The sequence below is a fragment of the Tiliqua scincoides genome, chromosome 4, assembly GCF_035046505.1.
Source record: "Tiliqua scincoides isolate rTilSci1 chromosome 4, rTilSci1.hap2, whole genome shotgun sequence".
Classification (NCBI taxonomy): Eukaryota; Metazoa; Chordata; class Lepidosauria; order Squamata; family Scincidae; genus Tiliqua; species Tiliqua scincoides.
The window spans coordinates 7,583,538-7,606,604 of record NC_089824.1 but is presented as its reverse complement, the minus strand read 5'-3'; the positions used below and the strand labels follow the sequence as shown (position 1 = coordinate 7,606,604).

The window sequence follows — 23,067 nt, the reverse complement described above, 5'->3', positions numbered from 1 at the left end:
AAAGGCTTTGTGCTGGGTTGAAAAAGGACAGTTACTTTCACCCTGCTAAATAAAAGCAGCACCATTTGAAGAGCTGCCTCTTTGCCCAGTTAGCAGGACATAAAAATAAAACATATATCTGAGAAAAGCTAAAAAAAAAAATGCACATTTAACGCAGGAGAATAGAAACCGTTTGTTAATTCAGGCCTGAGTAAAGCTGTGCTAATTTCAGGAAGTGAACATAAAAAGCATTGCCCCTGTAATTGTGAAGAATCTGCAGAGAGGCACCAACAAGTCTCAGAATTACAGTAGTGGGGACTGCAATTAAACAGTGAAGCAGAACAAGGAATGGCTAAATCAGGCACCAAGCAAGCTATGAAATACAAGACCCAACTGCAAAATGTGTCCTTGTTCCATCTGGATGGGGACACGCTTGTTATAAGTTCTTCACTGACTAGGTTAACAAGGGTATTCTATTTCCCCCATCATTTGCAAGATGAAGCAGAAAATGTAGCTTTAATGTGTCTGTCAAATCAGAAAGGTAATCGAAAGGACCCCACTGATGTCTCATTGGGGCCATTCCACATTCTGAGATCAAGAGGTAACAGAAAGAAGGGCAAAATCACACTTTACTTTTACTGTGTAGTAGACTGATATTTTGAGCGTGCTTAGGTGAGGGGATGTAACATTTTCCCCCAACAGACTACTTACATTAGAAAGGAAGGTCCAATTGAAAGACTTGAAGTGTTTTTCCTAATGTAAACACTTCAGATGGGTGCCTTATTCAGACTGGAAAGGCTTCCGGACAAAGAATTAACTACTCCAGTGGCGTAGCTAAAGGGGGTGCAAAGCAGTAAGTAAGGCATGCAAGTGGCCTCTCCCCCGCCCTTTTGGAGCCATTCCAGGTGGGGGACCAAAACAGAGACATATGCCTGGCTCCAAAGGGGGAGGGGGAGGGACGCTACAGTGAGGCTTCCTGCCAAACTTAGTGGCTCTCTAGCTCTGCCACTGAACTACTCCCCTTTTGGTGGTTTTGCTGTGGTCTGCACCTGTCCCCACATGCTGTTTAGCAAAAGGACCCTTAAAATACTGGATTGAAATGCACATGAAATGTATGTGTTTTGGGCACCAAGAAGCTGTGGGGAAAAACCTGGAAAGAAATAATACAATGTAGGAGGGCTGGTCTAGAGAGTAGAGCCTCCGTTAGCCCGAAGATAACATCAGAAGGTTGCCAGTTCGAGGACACCGGCAGCTCCCCAAACGGCTGAGAATGGCGAGAACTTGAAGCAGCTGACAAGCCGAGCTGAGTGATTCCACCTGCTCTTGGTGTGAGCAAGAAGCGTCTTGGCTGCCCTCTTTGTGAGAGATGGAGCTGCTTGTCAGCCTGTGTGGGAGAACTGGAGGCCAGAAGTGAGACCAAACCAGGAAGATCCATCTGAAATGTGGTTGGTTCTTGAAAGAGAGAACTTTTATGATTGCAAAAATCCCCTTGAGGGATTTAGAAATGCCTGCCTATGTAAACCGCCTTGAATAAAGTCAGAGGAGTAATCTGATGACCAGAAAGGCAGTATATAAATACCGAGTGATGATGATGATGATGATGATGATGATGCAGGGTGGAGTTTCCTGCCTCACTGTAGCAAAGTGTCCTATCAGTGTCTCCAGTGTGAGAACCAGAACTGTTCCCTAAATAAGGACATCCTGCTCACAGAACTCACATTAACCAGCTACAAAAACCAAATAAATGTATCAGCCCTGTCAGGCAGGTGTTAAGAAAGAACTCTTCAGCCTCATCTGTCAAATTCTCAATGCAGTATGAGGGATTGAGCAATATTCTGTTAGAAGCAGGGGCATTTTTGAATGTCACAGAACTATACAGATCTTCCAAGCAGAGGGACACACTGCTGATTTCATTCCTGCTTAGTCCAACAAGTATTTGGAGGGATTGGATGATGGGTGTTGATGAAGTTCATTCTAGAGCAGCCATTTTCAACCAGTGTGCCTTGGATGGTCCACAGGTGTGCCACAGGACCTTGGTGAGGGTCATTTTTTAGTTGGGAGATTTGAGCCCCTCACAGGGTTTGCCTTGTCAGTCAAAAAACTGATGGTGTGCCCTGATAATTTTAGCAATCAAAAAGATTGAAAATCATCACTGTTCTAGAGTAAACTGAACCACCAAGATATATGTTTGCTTCTTATTTACAGCACATACCGCATTAAGCATTTGCCCAGTGGTGCTGTGCTGACCTGCAATCCAGAAAAAAATTTATGTTGGTCAAGGAAGAGAGACAGACAATTCGTTACTACAGACAGTTACCCTGGGAACAGAGCCACAGAACCTGGATAGGGTTTTCAGCAATTTTCAACACTGTATTGCAAACTCTCATGGCGCACAAATGTGCCATGCAAAAGGGCTAAAAATTACTGATCTATGGAGTATTTCAGCACTCAAGAGCAAGAGCAAGATCTACATGCAGTAGGATCATGTGTGAGGCAGTCCACTGTCTCCTAATACTATGCTGACATTGTGTTCACATGTTCAAAGAATGCATGGTCAGGGACAGCAAACAGCACACTATGCTCCTTAACCATGATTTCCCCCCCCCCCACACACACACTTACTACATTTGTCTGCAGTGACAAACTCTATGGAGAGGTCCTCCCTCCAGACATCAGAGACTTCTAGAACTGAAGACAACTTAGCATTTGTCTGCTATCTGGGCTGAACTTTGTGATGTGCTCTCCTGAACCCAAATATGTGTGCTTCAGAACATACCACAAAGAGCATGAGTGACAGAAAACTACCAGCATGTCTCCTCCAGCAGACTCTGAGGAGCTATCGGGGCTTTCCGTTATAAATATGTGCCTTTCACTCTTTCTCTTCTTCACAGAAAGTATGAGAGGGAAGATTTAAGAGTGATTAAAAATAGATTAAAACATGTGGCTCAAGGGCAAATATTAGAAGTTGATCCATTGAAAAAAGGCTAAAAATGCCTTGAAACAGACCTGTCTACAAAGCATTCCACAGGAGATATATACTGAGAAGCATTCCAGCACATAAGAGAGGCCAATGCATAAATATCTTTTGAAAAATCATCATTTTTGCAGCATCAAAAGCTAGCTCTGACATGCACAAATGTCATTGCCTTGGAATTATCAGTCCTAGGAACAGGACTCAAAACAGAAAGTATTTACATGTGGTTACTAACACACATGCACTCATGGAGATCTGACCCACAAACATTGTCAGGTTTGTATTGGATGTTTAACCCATTTTTGCCTGGCCCACAGGTGTACACATTTTATCCCTGTTGCGTATATGCAACATTGGGCAGAATTGTTTAATACACCCCATGGGCATTTCCTACTCACTATCACATCCCATCTCATTCATATTCCCCCCTAGGGCTGGCTTGAGGAGCTGCGGGGCTCAATTGGAAACATTTTTTGCAGGATCCCTGTAGCCAGTGTCTGTAAGATCTTACAGATATATAAAAAATGTATTATTGCCATGAAACCTTGAAAAATATGTGATCCATTCTCTTTTTTTTGGGGGGGGGGGATTTTCTACAATAATTGTAGGTAAGGTGCTTACGACAATGTTTTGTATGTATTTGAGAAGATTAGAGTTTATTAACCTAATGCGGGGAGCCCTTAGGCAAGTGCCTCAGTCCAGTGCAGCCCAGCTCCCCCTCCTGCCGCCGCCCACTTTAGCTCCTGCTCCACCTATTGAGCACCCCTGGCTTAGAGCCAACCCCACCCACTCTGAAGAGCCACTCTCACATGTGTGCACCTCCAGCCTCTTGATGCCTCTGACTTACACATTCTCTAACCATCCTTGTAGGAGCCCTGCTTCTTCCCTTTTCTGCATCCCTTTTTATCAACAGCACTGCCTGGTCTCTATGCCTATATTCAAATTTTAAAACTAAAAGAAAATTTCTGAGCCATTGGAAAGTTCATTAATGTGCTGCAATATCTCAGCAGTAGAGCCGATAGGAGTCCCTTTTCAGGATATTAAAGCCAAGTTTGATAGTCAGTTGCTGCAGAGGTGTCCACAAAAGCACACATTGCTTCAGTGCTGCCAATCACACAAGTCACCTGGAGTCCCTGATGGGGGTGTGGCATTGGGGAAGCCTTTACATGCTGCAGGTCTCTCACATGATCAATTCTTCCACATGCTGCAGGTGATGCAACATGAGAGATGACAGGGATGTGGTTAAATGATGACAGTTGCATTGCCATGCAAACAGCCAAATTCAGTTGCAGTCTGAAGTCCCTCCAGTATGACAACCACTCGCTCTCCGCCCCAGCACACTGAATTAATAATAACTTTTTCATGCTGCCAATAAATAGTTGTGGGGAACAAGCTGAAAGCTTATGCATTGGCTTGAACCAAGTCCCACACAATGAGCAAGAGGATTGTGTCTGTTTTGTTGCAGAGTGCAATTCATAGAATCATAGAGGTGGAAGGAACCTAATCCAAACCCCTGCCTTAGGCATCTAGTCCAAACCCCTGCCTTAGGCAGGAAGTCCTCTTTAGAGCATCTCCAACATGTGCTTGTTGAGCCTCTGCTTGAATATCTCTAGTGAGGGAGATTTCACCACCTCTCTTGGCAATCTGTTCCACTGCCGAACCGCCCTGAACGTCAGGAATTTTTTTTCTGATGTCTAATCAAAATCTCCTCTCTTGCAGTTTATATCCTTTGGTTCTAGAATAGCTGACGAGAGAATAGCTGATGAGCTTTGAAACAGCAGCCATGTTCACAGGTGCCATTCCAGAAAAGCAGGGGTGTGTGTGTGTGTGTGTGTGTGTGTGTGTGTGTGTGTCCTATTTGTATCAAGAGCTTCTCTTTCATAGTCCATTAGTTTTCAAACACACTGAGGAAGATCTAAGGAACCAGTGATTGACAGGACTAGAAATATCACCACCAATCACCAAGAAAGGAAGAGACTCACGAATAACACACGGAGCCCAATGGCACCGACCATAGCATACTGGTTGAGAGGATGAATTGCTCCCCAAGTGCCAGTTAAGGATTAAAGAACGATTGCTATAAACAGTGAAGTGGGCTTTTAATTGCTGTGAAGGCTGTTTTAGTCTTATGGTATATAGCTAGCCCATTTTTAAGGCTTCTTTTGGAGATGAAAAAAAATCCATCCAGTTCATCGACAGGCACCTGGTGGAACAAATAAGTTCAACCACCTTCCAGTGACAGCAGCTGCACAAGACCTGACAAACCTCCCAGGGAAGGGCGTTCCACAAAGCAGATGCCACCACCAAAAAAGCCCTGTTTTGAGTGGAAGACCATCTCTCTGCTGACAGTGGCAGCACCCACAGTTGCTGTCCACATCAAGAGCTAGGCACTGAGGTGGCTAGTTCACGGGCATGAACTCTCCTCACTGCAGAAAGCCAAGCAGGCAATACATAATTAGGTGACAGCTGAACATACAGAGCTGGCCATGATCAGAGTAAATATGAGCTGAAATAGTTTGTTAGGGGAATGTTGACACACTGCTTTGAGAGGTAAGGGGTGCAAGTACAGAGAACTTTAGGTCCTTAAAATAACAACATGGGGGGGGAGAGAGAGAGAGAGAGAGAGAGAGAGAGAGCTCAACTAGTTTGCAATGTAACTGGGCTCAGTTGGGCCAAAACTATAAAACGCATTATGTTAAACCCAGTATTATGACTGATGAGTTTGTAATTTTAATCCAAAAGTGACAACCATAGAAGGGTGTGATCCGGATTGGGACCAGAGTTTCCGCATTGCTCCCATCTCGCCACCCAGAATGGCTCAAACGGTGAGGGGGCAGGTTGAGGTGCCCTGCAAAACTTAGTGCTGTGCCTCTCCCTCCATCCCATTACCAGGAGTGAGTGTTTTATGTTTATTTTTACTCTTTGCAACCACCATGGTTCCAACAGTATTTGCTTCAGGCAAAAAGGTCTTATGGTCACAAATGCAACCCTTCCAGTAATGGTAGTCTGGAGGGGGGGAGGGGGAGGTCCAAATTCAGATTGGGATTATGGCAGGGACAAAACCTCATCCTCTCCCATACTACAGTCCCAATCTAGATTGGACCTCCCTGCCAGTACTTCTTATAGGTAAAGGAAAATAAAGCAGGTCAATTCTAATGACTGATATGACCCCAAGGCTGGAAGCCATATATAACTTACTGTAGCCTCATTGGCTATTTATTCCAAAGTATGTAAGTCATGTATCAGTAACTGTGTAGCAGTTACATCTAAAATAACTATGGAAGAAAAAATATCAGGAATGTGGTATAAAAATATCCAAATATCACTTGAAACATGTATGAATGTTTTATTTCCCATAACGTTTTTGAGACTGTTTCTGGGTACGTTAGCATCAAATATCGTTCTCCTGACATGGGCTGACTGGGATTTGCCACTACTAAGATTGGAAAGAACTCACTCAACTTTACCAGGTGAACATCAGCCCTACTGACATGTTGCTTTTCAGCACATAACACATGACAAAGAGTCCTGTGTCATTCCAAAGCTTGCTTCCTACCTCTGAAACACTGTCAAGTCCAAAAGGTGCCCACTCAGTTGTTCAGTACATTAAGTCAGCAATGGTCAACTTTTTTCATCTCCTGGCACACTGACAAGGCACAAAAATTGTCAAGGCACACCATCAGTTTTCGAACCATTGACAAGGCACACCATGCTTCTGGTAGGGGACTCAAATCCCGCAACTGCCCTACTCATTAATTAATAACTAATAACCCCAAACTTATAACCAATAACCCCAATAATACTAATAAACCCCAAACTCCCGCAGCACACCTGTGGACCATCAGCAGCACACCAGTGTACCATGGCACAGTGGTTAAACATCACTGCTTTAAATCATCCAGAAAGGGAATGAAAGGAAATCTGAACAATTCTTCCACAGCCCTGAAAAATGAGCACTAAAAAAGCAGGAAGATCCCAACGAAACAGCAACTTTGGTCTTTTTTTTTAAAACAGCATCTCAAATGTGCAGTTTTTACAGCATCTCACCCAGAGGTGCCAAGGATTTCTCTTACCTCTTATGGAAAGGCAGTGCAGAGTTTTCCAGCCTCTTCCCCCAGTCAGCTGAAATGCACTTTGCAGCCAGAGGAGAGCTTTGCTCTTCCAAGTGGGAAGCCAATCTGAGCCCAGCAGCAGTTCCAGTTTGGGAACTTTAAGCAAGAAAAAGAAGGAGGGGGGATCTCTTCACATCCTCAGTTCAAGCCCTTGAAAACTCCCTTTGACAAGGCATGTTTGGAAGGGGAAACAGACGCAGGGAAGGGAACAAAGTTGTGGACTCCAGAGATTTTAGCCCAGCAGCAGCAGTGACAGAGCACAGTGCCCTGTGGCTCAGGGGGGTGGGGAGGGAAATGAAAGAGGAGGAGGAGGCTCTGGGGAGAGGAGAAGGGGCAGGGCTGTATTAACCCATGGCCTGGCCCCTAGGCTTTCAGGTATTTGGGGCCCCCTCCAGCACTACAATCTTTCACCCCAGTTCAGCTAACAGCGTGACCCTGGTACGGTAGGTACTAGACCGCCACCGTACATAGCCCTGTATCCCTTTTGAAGGTCTGCTGATGAATTCTATTCACAATTTTTACAATATTTTTATTATGCAAAGCATCTCCTACCTTTTATTACTCTCCTCTGAATATTGGAATAGAGAAATGGACCAAAAAAAAAAGGAACCGGTATATATGTACACATATACATGTTGTGTACACATATACGAGTAACATATGTAACATCTGACCACACACACACATGTGTCCCTGAGGGGCCCCTAGGCTTCAGCCTAGTCAGCCTTATGAATAATATGGCTTTGATGAGGGGGAAGCACACCAAAGGGGGGGTGCTGAGGGAAGCTCAGTGAAGAGGCTGGAAAGAGAGAGCAAGCAGGACAGACAAACGTGTTCCCACTTGAAGGGACTGACGACCCCTCAGTTCAGGGGGGTTTGGGGGTTGTGGGCTTCAGATAGGAGGAGGCCGGAAGCCAAAAGAGAGGAAAAACGGTGCTGGCGTCTAGCCTAGACACCTTTAAAAGGGGATTGGACAAGTTTCTGGAGGAAAAATCCATTATGGGGTACAAGCCATGATGTGTATGCGCAACCTCCTGATTTTAGAAATGGGTTATGTCAGAATGCCAGATGCAAGGGAGGGCACCAGGATGAGTTCTCTTGTTATCTGGTGTGCTCCCTGGGGCATTTGGTGGGTCGTTGTGAGATACAGGAAGCTGGACTAGATGGGCCTATGGCCTGATCCAGTGGGGCTGTTCTTATGTTCTTAACTACAATTCCCAGGAAGCCTTGCAGGTCTCTTGTTATATGGTGTGCTCCCTGGGGCATTTGGTGGGCCGCTGTGAGATGCAGGAAGCTGGACTAGATGGGCCTATGGCCTGACCCAGTGGGGCGGTTCTTATGTTCTTAACTACAATTCCCAGGAAGCCTTGCAGGTCTCTTGTTACCTGGTGTGCTCCCTGGGGCATTTGGTGGGTCGTTGTGAGATACAGGAAGCTGGACTAGATGGGCCTATGGCCTGACCCAGTGGGGCGGTTCTTATGTTCTTAACTACAATTCCCAGGAAGCCTTGCAGGTCTCTTGTTATCTGGTGTGCTCCCTGGGGCATTTGGTGGGCCGCTGTGAGATACAGGAAGCTGGACTAGATGGGCCTATGGCCTGATCCAGTGGGGCTGTTCTTATGTTCTTAACTACAATTCCCAGGAAGCCTTGCAGGTCTCTTGTTATCTGGTGTGCTCCCTGGGGCATTTGGTGGGCCGCTGTGAGATACAGGAAGCTGGACTAGATGGGCCTATGGCCTGACCCAGTGGGGCTGTTCTTATGTTCTTAACTACAATTCCCAGGAAGCCTTGCAGGTCTCTTGTTATATGGTGTGCTCCCTGGGGCATTTGGTGGGCCGCTGTGAGATACAGGAAGCTGGACTAGATGGGCCTATGGCCTGATCCAGTGGGGCTGTTCTTATGTTCTTATGTAAGAGGGAGAAAGGGCTGCCTGAGAAGTGTGCAAGGCGGCTGATGCAAACCCCACATGCCTTTTCCTGTCAGGGTTTGGCCCCTCTTGTATTTTTGGGCTTTAAATAATAACTTGGTGGGTTGAAATGCAGTGAAGCTGCAGAGAGAGTTGGGGGGCTTTAGGATTTGGCCCCCGTTGTGGTTCTAGTCCTGCCCTCCTGCAGTGGCATAGCTAGAGGGGTGCAAAGCACCAAGCTTTGAAGGGAGCCTCACCTCAGTCTGTCAGCGTAACTCCCCCTCACCTTCAAAGCCATTCCAGGCACTTGGAATGGCTCTGAAGGGGAGGGGGAGGAACACCCTGCACACTGTGGTGAGGATCCCCCCCCCCCGGGTGACCAGACAACCTCTTTTTCTAGGGCATGTCCTCTTTTTTAGCCTCGGGTCGAGGAAAAGAACTTAAATGTCCTTCTTTTCCCTGTGAGCGGCCCCTGCCAGCAGCTCAGAGCCTCCTTGTAGTTAATAAATTGTGTGTATTAAATTATATGTAATATAGTCAGGGTAACCAGATGTCATTACCACAAAAGAGGACCAGGCATCCCAAAATGTAGGACATCCCAGAAAAATGTAGGACACGGCAAAATAAAAACTAAAAACACTCGTATATGGATTTCATGGGGTTAATTTAAACACTATAGTACTTATTATTATATTTAAAACTATATTTTATTATATATAATTTATTTATTAAAAGAAGGGTCTGCGCTGCCTGCTCACAGAGAAAAGGAGGATATTTAAGTTCTTTTCCATGATGAGAGGCTAAAAAAGAGGACATGTCCTGGAAGAAGAGGACATCTGGTCACCCTGAATATAGTTTTAAATTTTAGAATAACTAATATAATGTTGAAATGAACCACATGAAATCAATATACGAGTGTGTTTATCTTGTGTCATGTCCTACATTTTGGGGTGCCTTGTCCTTTTTTGCGATTATGACATCTGGTCGTCCCTCCTGGAATGGCTCTAAGAGGGAGCAGCCCCTGGTACGCTGAGGTGAGGCTCCCTGCAAAATTTAGTGCTTTACACCCCCTCTGGCTACACCACTGCCCTCCAGCATACTAAATACTGAAGCCCCCCAATCTTTCACACTGTAGTTTTACACTGTAGTTTTACACTGTTTTTCACACACATGCACGCATGCACACACACACGCACGCGCGCACACACACACACACAGTTTTTTTTTCTTTTTTAAAGAAAGGAGAGAACTGGCCAAAATACACACATTAAAAATAACATATGAGACCACATGCCAGCCCAACTAGTGTCCTTTCCAGTTATGCAGAGTTTGAATACCACCTGTTTTCTTGCCTTTGTCATCTCTTCCTACACTCTTTTTGGATGCACAGCCTGCATACATGATTTATTCCTTTAATGCAGTATGTACCCATGCACTGATCAGTAACTTTGCATTAATTCATTGCTTCTTTGCTTTATAAGCAGCTAAAAACAAATCTATTTCTTATAGAAGGGTCTCCCCCCACTTTGGTCATTTTTAAAATAACCGAGATGTCTTGCCGTCCCCTAGGTCTGCCAACCCCTCAATCCAGCTTTGGAGAAGGAGAAAAGCTGTCAGTGTTAAAATTTCCTCTCCTACACATCTGATCAAAGTGTCAAAGGCCCAGCTTCTGTTGCAGAAATGGCCACAGCATTGCCTCAAGGGACTGAGAACATCCTCTTTGCCAAAGCCCTCCAGGGGCTGGACCCCACTTTCTGCCATCGCTGCTCTGAGGAGAGTCTGACCCCCTGAGGGAAAGAAGCTGACTTTGCTTCCTCTTTCACTCTGGATGCCCACCAGGGTGCTTTGCTCAGTGCATTCCAACATGGCAGGTGCCTGGTTCAAAATGGATGACTCATAACCCTCTGAGATAATAACTGGGTCACTGGGGCGTTTCTTCTTATTCCATAGACCCTCACCAGGTCTCAAAGATGCTCTTGTGCAGGAGTATCAAACTCATTTCATACAGCAGGCCAAATTGCATCCATGGAACCTGCTGAGGTCCAGAAGTGGCATCGTCCAACCAGAAGTGATATCAGAAACAGATTATGGCAAGAAATGAGCACTTTGTTCCCACATAGGAACTCAGTAGCTGCAAATGACAGAGGAAGAAAAAATGTGCAAATCTTGATCATATCTTCAAGATATGAGAAAGCCCAAGTATCATACTGAGAGAGCCCAATTATGCAGGCCACCCTTTCAGCAGTTCTGCTTCTTCCGAGGCATCACTATACAGGTCAGCAACTGAGAGGTACTCTGCGAAAGGAGGCCTCAACAGAAGCAACTGCTGAAAGGGTAGCCTCCATGATACTTGGGCTCTCCCAGTTCCTCTCTCTCTCACTTCTCTTGGTCTGCCCCTTTCTCATAGCTTTCTTTGCCTTCTGAGGTCTCCTTCTGTCTCTTCCTCCCAGAAACTGATCAGAAGCAGCACTGCTGAAAGGGTGAGAGCCCAATTATCACATGAGGCAGATAAAGAGCTTCTGGGGCCACATCTGGCTCACAGGCCTTATGTATGACACCCCTTCCATAGTGCCTCTGCTCACCCCATTGGAGTACAGAGAGGAGAAAGGCTTGGCAGGCTTGACTCAGGGAAACAGAGCCAGGAGGATGAGAAAGATTGAAAAGAGGAAGCTGAAGAAGTGGACAATTTGCTGTTCAGACCCTCTGAAAGAAGCTGTTGGAGGGGCAGAGAAAAAAAAAGAGATTGACAGCTCTTGGGCCAATTTTAGCATCTCTTGGGCAAGTATTTTGGTCTCTTTATAGATGCTCCTGAAATAACTCCCCAGAGCAGAGGGAGAGAGGATGATTCTAGTACTAAAAAAGTAACCCCCCCATCTGCCCTTTGAAGGCACAAATTCAGGGTACTCCTCTTTGTCTGTTATCCTGAAGGGAAATGCTGAAGAGCCAGGATGTGTCCCAGCTGATTAGGATGGGGGAAAACATTCTCTGGGGATGGGAGAAGCCTTGCTTTCTAGCTTGCAGTCTAAATTAGAAGGTCTTTGGGAGGAGTATTTTGGGAGGAACTTCAGTTGTGGCTTGATGGCTGGAGCCACCCCAGCCTTGCACAAAAATCCCCTGCTATTATTTCTCTGCAGGCCCCTTGATCCTGGGCATCTATTCTGAGTTAGGGAGTTGGCAGCTGGGGTCCAGGCTTGTCCACAAGCGGAATGGGGATTCCATTCTGCTACTTGTATTATGCTACTCAACCCTTCTGCCTGAGTCCTCTTTTCCTAGTGGGATTTATCTCAGTGATTTTCAACCAGTGTGCTGGGGCACACTGGTGTGTCATAAAAGATCCACACAGATGTGGCATGGGAGTTTGGAGCACAACAGTTGACAAAAACTCTTCTGGGTTCTGTGGCTCTGTTTCTAGGGCAATGGTGTAGTAATGAATTATCTGTTCCACTTATTCCACCAGCTCTGTCTTTGCCAACAGACAAAGAGGGACAGACAGTTCTTTACTACAGACAGTTGCCCTAGAACAGGGGTGCCCAAACCCTGGCCCTGGGGCCACTTGCGGCCTTCGAGGGCTCCCAATCCGGCCCTCAGGAAGGCCTTGTCTCCCATGAGCCTCTGGCCTCTGGAGACTTGCTGGAGCCCATGCTGGCCTGATGCAACTGCTCTCAGTGTGATGGTCAACTGTTGAACTTCTTGCATGAGCTGTGGGACGAGGACTCCCTCCACTGCGTGCTGTTTCACATCTGTGATGCAGCAGTGGCAGCAAAGGAAAGGCTGGCCTTGCTTTTTGCAAGACCTTTTATAGGCCTTGAGCTATTGCAAGACATTCATTCATTCATATAAGTTCCATCTCTAATGTATTCATTTATGTAAATTTATTCAAATTTTAAATGTAAATTAATTCTTTTTTAATTAATTAAAAAAGAATTTTTTAATTAATTAAAAGACCCAACACAGTGTAAGAGAGATGATGTGGCCCTCCTGCTAAAAAGTTTGGACACCCCTGCCCTAGAAATAGAGCCACAGAACCCAGAAGCACCTCCTGGAAGTCAGAAGTGACATCACAAGAGGCAAAGACTGTAGAGAAGACCATAGTATGTGCACTGTGTGCTTCTTCTCAGTGTGACGTGACAAGAAAAACATTGAAAATCAGTGCTTTGTCTCTTTCAGCTGAAGTCACCAAATCTGATCTTTCCAAATGCTGCTACTTCTTGTGAGCAAGTGAGAGTGGTGCGCAAAGTGCTCCACAGGGACACACAGAAACCAAACGTCTCCCTTTCAGAGGGGATGCAACACAGCAACAAAGTGGCTCATAGGATGGATCGCTCCCTTAACCCTAAATACTAATGGCAGTGGTACCACGCAATGTGCCATCAGGACATGGATTTGGGGTTCTGTGGGGGTCCCAGGACAGCATGTTGTGCAAGGCCCTCAGCAATCTACCACAGCCTCTGGAAAAGGGCACATTTTCCCACCACTCTCAGCACTATGAGACTAGGTTCCCGATCCTATGAGCACACTGCGCCACCGGAACTCTCCTTCCAGCAGCATAGTGTGCTTGACCACTGTTGCAAAAGATGACGCCTCCTAGAGTGCAGGTGGGCCACTGCAGCAAGCAGCCATGGGCACATGCCAATGGACCCAGGAAAAGCCCCAGAGCAGGTGAGTCAGCATGAGGGTGGGGGCGAGGGGGTGGAACAGGAAGGAACGGAGCAGGGACCCAGGCGGGGAAGGAAGTGCCAAGGCTGGGAAGGAGATGCTTTTGGTGGCAACAGTACCACTGTTATCCGAAACCCCTTCCAAGCCTCGATCCACTTTCCCGGGGCCACTCAGACTGGTGCCAGCAAAATTGGTGGTGCCAGTCTAAGTAAACCCATTCAGGCTGCAGAGGCTTACCCCCAAGCAAGAGAACAAATATTCTCTTACCCTGAGGAGACCTTCAGGACTGCCTCCCATGCAAGATGCAGCTTGCATTCTGGTGGCACAACAGCATTGGCACAGGGTTTTAGATGGGTTGGGCTGCCTGTCATCATTATGCCTTTTCCTTCTGTCTGTTCAAATGCAGTTGTGGAATTTATATATTGTACTGCTTTTTAAAAAGCGTTTATTGTATCATCTGTATTATATACTAAAATAAACTGTTAATAATTTTTAAACAGTGTGCCAAGGTAGACTCATTGTCCAAAACAAGTTTCTCTGGCCTCTATGGGTTATGCAAATTAGCACAGATTTGCACATTTTCTTCTACTCCCCTAGTCCTGGAAGGCAGCAAAGATCTATGACAATCACTGACACTCCATCCTTATGGACAAGAAACCTGCAGGCTCTGAGTTTGACACAGCTATTTGCCTGTGCATTTTAAAGCTTGTTTTCAAAAGTAAAAGGGCTGGTAACTTAATTACTGTATAATGAAAGCTCTTTAAGCATGCCTGGTCCCAAGCTTTGGGGATGGGTAGCAGTATATTAAAAATGTGATCACATAAATTACATAAAAACTAAGAAACAGTTATAATTCACCTCCCATTCTAGCTTACCCTCAGGTTATGTTCAAATGTAAACCTTAGATAATGTTTGTGAAAGATGCACAGGGTTGAATACTCAGGGGAAAAGGGCTGTACTTCAATGGTTCTGTCGCAGAGAACTATGTGTCCTTGCTAATAACTTGATGCGCAGAAGGTAGGCACAGGAGGGGACTCTCGTTGTTAGAGACTATGAAGGTAGGTTGGGAAGAAACCTGTCTCTTATGGCTGATGCATATAACTATTCAATTCATGGCACTTGTTTGAAGTATTTGCACACATCAGCTCTTTGCCTGTGGCCAGATGGCCATGTGTATCCCTTCCAAAAGCATGATTGAAAACTACTGTTTTAACCTGTTGTCAGTTGGAAGGGAGGAAGCTCAGTTCTGCTCAGTACTGAGAAGAGTGTTTCAGAATCTGGGCACAGTATCAATGTTGGCTTAATCCTGTGCAGGGCAACAACTGCATATTGTTCAGGAACCAGCATCTCCCCTGGGGTTCCAATCTGGAGAAGTCATACACTGAAGACACAAGCAGCTTCTAGTAAGAGATTCTTTCGTTTCTTTATTATTAAGAGCAATTGCCCAGTGCACAGCCAGTATACCTGGCACACAAGTCAGCCATGAAGGAATGCACACCATTAGAGGCACAAAGTTTTTATAACTTCCTGTTGTTACAGAGACAATTCCGCCATTTTATTTGGTGTACACCTAATATATAAAATTAAGCGTGCAGGGTGCACTTGTTTTCCCCAAAATCTTGCCGTGCGTGTTTTTAGCTTTCCATTTCTCCAAAATCATATTATTTTCCTGAAATGACATCTCAGAAACTTGTTAGTGTAATCTAAGCATCCAGCTATATATTATTTCTACCTATTGATAGGGTGCTCAGTATGAAGTCGCTAGTTCATGCCAAAATGATAAGACAAGTTCAAAGCAAATTCTTAAGTAGGAACATCTTTAGCTGAAGGGTGTCTTTTTTCTAGCTTGTAACAAGAAAATGGTTATCCACAGCAGCTTTTTATGATTTTATGATACAATAAAAAAGATTGTGACATATAGTATATTTCTGCATAAGAATATAGTCATCTCAGAGTCATCAGACCACTCTGCACCTTTATCACTCCAGCAGTCTGAACACCTGTTTATGGGCTGGAAACTCCTTCAGAAATTCCCAGAAGTTGCTACAAGCTCCTTGATTGATTGATTGACTGATTGATTGACTGAATGAATGAATGAATGAATGAATGAATGAATGTTCTCCCAAGTTATCTGTGGATCCCATATTCGAAGATTCACTTATCCACGGATCAGGTCCACAGGGCCCCCTGCATGTACTCCCTCCAGAGGCAAGGGGACCTCCACTGCCTTCATCTCCAGAGGATCCTCTGAACCCAGCAGTAAAAAAAGCAAACAAAAAAAAAAAACACATCACGCTTATCCATGAAATTGGAAGTGAGGTTTTTAATGCCTTATAAGGCTTCCCTGGGACTCCTAATGGTTTATAAGATATTAAAAAGTCACTTCCATTTTCACAGAGAAACTGGAAGTAGAGCTTTTTTCCTGGAGGCTGGGGAACATTCCCTGGTAACTGCAGTTTCAGTTAACCATGGGAGGTTCTGAAACTGAACCCCCACAGATACTGGGACATGCCTGTATGTCAATTTCCATTTGGATAGCAGGAAAAAAAAATAATAGACAGTAGAACTGTGTATGAATTAAAAATTGAGCAGCATTTAACAGATAAGATCTACATTTTGAACACTTCCCGTTTCACTTTTGAAAGTCATCTTTGAAAAAGATAGTGTTAAAAAATAAATCTTGTTGACAAATGTTAAGACAATACAAGTGAGGAATCAACTTGTTAAATGAAGTGCTAGCCTGCTAAGTGCAATGCAAAATACTGTAATGTGCTTTTAAACATTATTTTATTTATTCTCAAATTTATTTGAGCAAACTAAATATTTGAGCAAACTCCAGTTAAGACATACTTGATCATCTCCCCCCCCCCAAATTTGTTTCAGTTGCTCATTTCAAAACTACTCACAACATTCATTTTTTAAAAAAAATGTAATAAAGTGTTAACAAAACATGTCTGCCTATAAGAAACTGCATCCAAGCAAAGCAAAAATATGTCACATTATTCCTAGGAAACACCTGCCAATTACTTGGGTATAATGTGCAACTTTTTGTTGAGACCTAATCTTTTGAAAACTATTTTTGTGGTATTTATGAAGTTGCTGCAGCAGCCGGGAGTGGAAACCTGGCTTGATGATAGCCACAAGGATATTTTTCTTAATACGGAATCTGTAACCATCTTTGGTGAACCAGGAAATTGTATCCATCTGACGTAATCATCTGCCCAGGATTAAGTGTTTATTTTTGGACAGCCAAATTCTTAATTTAGATGAAATTTGATGACTGAAATCATGAAAGTTTGAAGATGAACCCTTAAAGACTGTTCACATATGTGAAAGGCCTGGAATTATTTAAGACAATGCATTGTCTGTATGAGTTCTTTTCTTGGTAAAGACTCATCAGAGCTGGCCTGAAATGTCCCAGTACCACAGGCCATGCATGAAATACTACCATTCTTCCCTTGTGTAAACCTTTGTTACAACATGAGCAACATGCACACACATGCCTCTTGCCAGCAGTCCTGTTAATAAACAATATAGACTTGCTCTTGGTCTCCAGACAGGTGCTCAGCACCAAGTATGCATGCTGAAATGCATGTCTCCTATACTCCTTGAAGCAAGCAGAAATAACCTGAAATAAAATATTGGTCATGCAATACCTTCCTGCACCAAATGCCTCAGTTGATGCCTCTTCCACTCCTCCTCTACCTCCCATTCCCTAAATTTCAAAAGGAAGAGGAGAATGGAGTAGTAGAGAATGGATGATGGGCTAGACTAGAACATCAGTCTAGCTTGTCACTGTCTACACGCTGTATCTTATCCCCATTGCTGAACCTGATCTACTGCCACAATTTCAACACAGTCTTGACCAGCGACATCCATGGCATAGGTCCAAGTTGACCCATGTGACCCAGTGGGGGCTTACCCTGGAGCAAGGGAACAAAAGTCCCCATACTCTAGGGGCCTCCAGATCCCAAAACACCTTTGCAGGCTACAGCATACTCTGAGCTGGTGGGAGTGGCTGCCAGTTAGCATTTAATAATTGCCAGTGTGTATATATGATTCTGAATAGGTTTCTTTCCTTCAAGTCTATTCTCTACCCATAGCATAGACTGTATAGAAAGGAGTACTGGAGTATGTAGGAAGCAATGACTAGCCTTCAGGATACCTCCCCTCCATGGCCAAATCATGTGTGGTGTACAATGAATCCCTAATGTCATCAAGAATCATCAACATCATCTTGTACCTAGTTCTTTACAAATTGGAAATGTGTCCCACTGAGCATGGCAGATTCTCTCAAGAGGTCAGCAAAACTGACATTCCAAGCATAATTTCTTGTTGGCATCCTTCAGTCTCGGAAGACTATGGTGTCACGCTCTGAATAGTGGTTCTGGAACAGAGTGTCCTCTCCAGTGCGTGAAGCCTGGGTAAAGTAGATATGGAGGATAGACTGTTACCCATGCAGCAAATCCCCCCTCTCCACGTCGCTGAAATGGTCCAATGGAAAGGCAGAGGCCAATACGGTTGGTTCCAGCGACGTCACAGGAGTTGCCAGAACGTGACTGTGTTCAGCCATGAACTGCCTCAGGGACTCCGGCTCTGGATTTTGCCTGGAGGTTGACTCCTGAAGCCTTTTCCATAACTAGATGTAGCCACAAGGCAGTGGAGGTTTGGGATCAGAGTTTTCCTTCTCTCAGATGAGCTGCCTTCCCAGGCTGACGAGTCCCATCTACCCGGTGGCTGTTTAGTCGCCTCTTACGACAAGTACAGCCAAACTGAGGGCCTATTCTTATCCCCAGCCCCCAGGGGATAATTATTACAAAATGCAAATATCTGTTAAACATTTTCTTGGGTGGCACTCGTTTGAAAGGTAAATCGATTTAGAGCACAATGGCACTTGTTGGGCTGACGCAAGTCCCTTGCGCCAGCCCAGAAATGTCACAAATGTGTCATAAGGCACGTTTGTATCTCCTTGTGAATTGGCTGGGCTGGAGCAAGGATGCAGCCAGATCTGATCTCCATGCTGACACAACCAGGTAAGTTTGTACCGACCCCCCGAGGCCAGCATGGGGGTTTGGGAGGGTGGAACGGGGATGTCCCGGGGTGGGGAGAGGGAATGTCAGTGGGCAGACCAATGGAAAATTAATTGATATTGATAATAAAATTGAGAAACACCTGGAAATGGCTGCAGAATGAAAAAGAAATGGAAGGTCTCATCCTAACTGCACAAGAACAGGCACTTGCAACAAATAACATCAAAGCAAAGATTCAGAAGTGCAGTAACAACAGCAAATGTCAACTTTGTATGGCGAAAGATGAAACAGTCTACCCTCTGCTCAGTACCTGTAGTAAGATCACTCAAATTGACTACAAAGAACATCATGACAGAGTTGCAGCTACGGTTAACTAGAACCTTCGCTAACAATACAATTTGCCTTCTCACCGAAATTCATGGGGTCATAACGCTGGTAAAATCACTTAGAACTATTGAGCACTTTAGGATTTCAGATTAATAAACATCTAGAACACAATACAGGTGGTACCTCAGTATCTATAGGAGATCCATTCCCGGACCCCCCGCCCCACAGATACTGAAATCTGCAGACAACAAAATTTGTGGATTGCAATACCTATCCTCCAATTGCAACTGGAGCTGTCGCAATAGGAGCTGTGAGAGTTTGGAGGTCCTTCTGAGGGCTGGGGAGGATGTGCATGGCCTCCTGCTTCTGAGGCCTCCAAAAGGCTGAAAATCAGCACTTCCCTTTTTTGGCCAAACACTGAAGTGCCGATTTTTGATTTTTTGCCGATCTTCTGGAGGCCTCAGAAGACCTTCTGAGAGTTGGGGAGTCATGCACAGCCTCCTGGGCCCTCAGAAGTGAAATGATCACAAGATACCAAGACCTGCACGTAGAATTGTGCCAATTGTCATTGGAGCCCTGGAGCAACCAAAGAAACACCTTGACACTCTTGACCTTCAGCAAAATTACACCAGCTTAGCTCTAGAAAACAAAGTGGCTTAGAACTGCAAGAATTCTACAATGATATCTCCGTGACTCCCACGATCTTAGCTAGATCCCAAATTGAAGACTATAACCAGCCCACCATAGCCCATGTTGAAGTATTATATACCAACAACAATGTCCCCATTCTTTAAGGGGCAAAATCTCATTACAGCTATTGGGTCAATGCTATATTTGACTGGTATGATAAGTATTGCACTTTTTAATGCATTTTTTATCTCTTTCTTGTATTATTTCTTCAACCTGTTCAGGACAATACACTTGATTGGCTGAGCAAGCAAAATTACAACTAGCAGAATACTGTCCTGATATAGTCAAGGTTTCCAGAATAACAAGCATTAATTGTTGGAGTCAATTCAGTTCCAAAGGAAATGTCATACAAAAGAATGAAATATAGTAATGAAAGAGCATATGGAGAGATGGAGAATCAATAAATGATTGCCACCTGACTTACAACCATTCTATGGCAAGGGTATAGCCCCAAAGACAGCGCTTCAATCAAGCGCTGATTCAATCAATCAGCAAAGTTCAATCAAGACATTGCTGAAAATTCAGACAGCGCTTGAAAGGCTACCATAATGAAAGGGGTGTGTGTCAATTAAGGATCATTTAATTAGACAGATACTGCCATCTACAGGACACTCTACAGTAGTGCGGTTCACCTGGACCTAATGACTTGGTGATGAATAGACGTATATGTTTCCCGTAAAATAGGATTACAGCCTAATCCTATGCATGAACTACTCAGAAGTAAGTCCCATTATAGTCAATGGGGCTTACTCCCCGGAAAGTGCGGCTAGAATTGCAACCTAAGTCTTACTGAACACAATGGAGCAATGGAGTACTTCTGAGCAAGGTAAATAACACCATTTTGAAACACCTCTAGCAATGGGTTTCTGTTCCTCTGGGCCTGCATGCTACAATCTGGGTGCGGGGAATAGGATTGGGCTCTTTGTAGTTGTTGGCTTCTTAAAATCACTGCTCTTCTAACCTTTTATAAGGCCATTTTGAAATGATTATCTTTTTTAAAAAACTTTAATATTTTTATGATTTTTCACTATGATTTGTGAATGAAAAAATATGTCATGAATGCCAGGAATATCTTTGCTTTCTGTACATGTTTTTTTTTTTTAAATCTTATTTTGCAAAATGGATGTGCCATAATATGGTTTTTAGTCTTTAAGTTACCACAGAACTCTTCATTAAGAGGTTTATTGAGAGGCAAAGCAAGCTTTAAGATGTACATAGAGCAAGAAAGAACTAAATATCTATACTCTTTGCCTTTCACCTTACAAGTCATTGCAGCCTCATCATTTCTTTCCAAGTGCAACCAGGGACATCCCAATGAAAACACAACAGAATTCCAATCTAGAATGAGCGCGGTGCTTCTTGGATCATTGCAATGAGGGATTATCGCTATACCTTCCTACCTATGGAGTCTCTAATGCAGTGATTTTCAACCTTTTTTGTCTGAGGGCAGACTGACAAAGTACTAAAATTGTCAATGCACACTGACAGTTTTTGGACAATTGACAAGGCACACCATCCTGTTGGGGGGGGCTCATATCCCCCAATGGTCCTATTAATAAATGACCCTCCACCAAACTCCTGAGGCACACCTGGGGACCATTTGCGGCACACCAGTGTGCCACGGCACAGTGGTTGAAGATGTCTAATAAAAAGTCTATAGCAGTGGTTTCCAAAGTCCTACTCAGACTTGAGACAGCAATCTTGCCAGGGCGGGGCAGGGGTGAGTCTGTGAGTCACCCCACTGCTGCAAAAAAACTCCAATCATCAATCGGAGCCTGCTTCTGATTTTCCATCGAAAACAAGAAGTGGGCTTCAATTGGTGATCAGAGCTATGGGGAGACCCCCCAGAGGAAGCTACTAGCCTCCCAGACCGTCATGGAGGTGGCAGCCACCCAGATATGTATAAAAGCCCTTTGGTCCCAGCGGTGGCACATTCGCTGTGGTGCTGTCAGGGCACCCCTTACCCAGCCACTCCCTTAAGGGGCAATAGCCTGGTTCTCTGGTGGGTTGCAACCACCAGTTTGGAAACCACTGGTCTAGAGGCTTTTCAGCTAAAACAGGATTTTCTGATACAACACAAAAGAATATTCACCATCAGAACTAGAATGAATTGGATTAGAGACTTTGGGTTATTATGAAGTTCCTACAACCGGGTTCCATTCTTGGATCATTGCAATGAGGGATTATCGCTATACCTTCCTACCTATGGAGTCTCTAATGCCATAATTCTTCTTCCTCCTTGAAAACCCTCTGGAGGATGGCCTTCAGGCTCTCCTTAGACCACTCTCTTCCCTTTCTTCCAACCAGGAAATAGAACATGGGGTTAATGCTGCTGTTTAGACAGGCACTCAAGAAGCCAAATTCTATTAAATATGGACCTCGAGGCAAAATAATAATCGTATTATAATAAATGATATTCATTGCAAAAGCAAAGAGGAGGAAGAATAAGAGTGCAAGTAGGATAGCTGTTAAAAGTTTTCCCCGCCGTGGCTGTTGTGATTTAAACCAGAATTTGATGAATAGGATCAGAGTGGAGACAGCCATGAGTGGGAGGCAAACCAGGGCATTGATTACACGCTGGATGTTCACTGGGTAATAGCTTAGTTGGAAAAGCCCTCTTGATAATGAAATAGGGTGAAACTGAACTGTGTTCCAGGGAGAGCAAAAGAGAAAATCCATGTTAGGATGCAGATGGCAGTGGTCAACTTCTGTGGCATCGATACCAAAATGGGAAGAAGACAGACACACATCTGTGGATGCTGATGACTGTCAATAGAAATTCGCCTGTGGTATACAGGAAGAGGAGGAGATCTTCAAATAATTCAAACAGAAACTTGCAAAGGAAGAAATGACAACATTTTGCTACAACCCAAAATATCTTACTGGCAGCTACAGCTGTGAGCAAACCCAAGTCAGTGAAGGACAGGTGCTTGATGTAAATAGTGAAGGGGTTCCTTGTAATAGGGAGGCCAAGCAGCCAGATGACAAGTCCATTTCCCATAACCCCAAAAAGGCAGACCAGAAAAGTAACTATAGTGATAATAAATAATCCTAGATTAGTTTGGGAAAACAGCCCTGAATCAGTACAATAGTTAGACTCCTGAGCATAACTGACTTTAATGTCATATTCAACTTTAGTATCCAGAGAAGGTGGAGGTGAGGGATTGACATCAATCATCATTTTCAATTGCTACTCTCTGGTTTCTCAATTCGTTGTCCCATGCTACTTGATTCCTTGTCTCTTTTCCAGTGTTATTCCTGCTGGGAGAAAAGAGATGTTTACTTCCTGCTGTGGATCTGAGTCAATAAAGATGCAGCTAAAGTTTTTACCTCTGTACCACTAGCCTCATGCATTAATCTGAAAATTGATTATTGATATCATTAACTTTAGATG

At 44.3% G+C, this 23,067-nt stretch overlaps 1 pseudogene; it reads right to left on the bottom strand.

Annotated features, from left to right (window-relative positions):
- Positions 1-21,887: 21,887 nt before the first annotated feature.
- Positions 21,888-22,854, bottom strand: LOC136647609 (proto-oncogene Mas-like; annotated as a pseudogene).
- Positions 22,855-23,067: the final 213 nt, after the last annotated feature.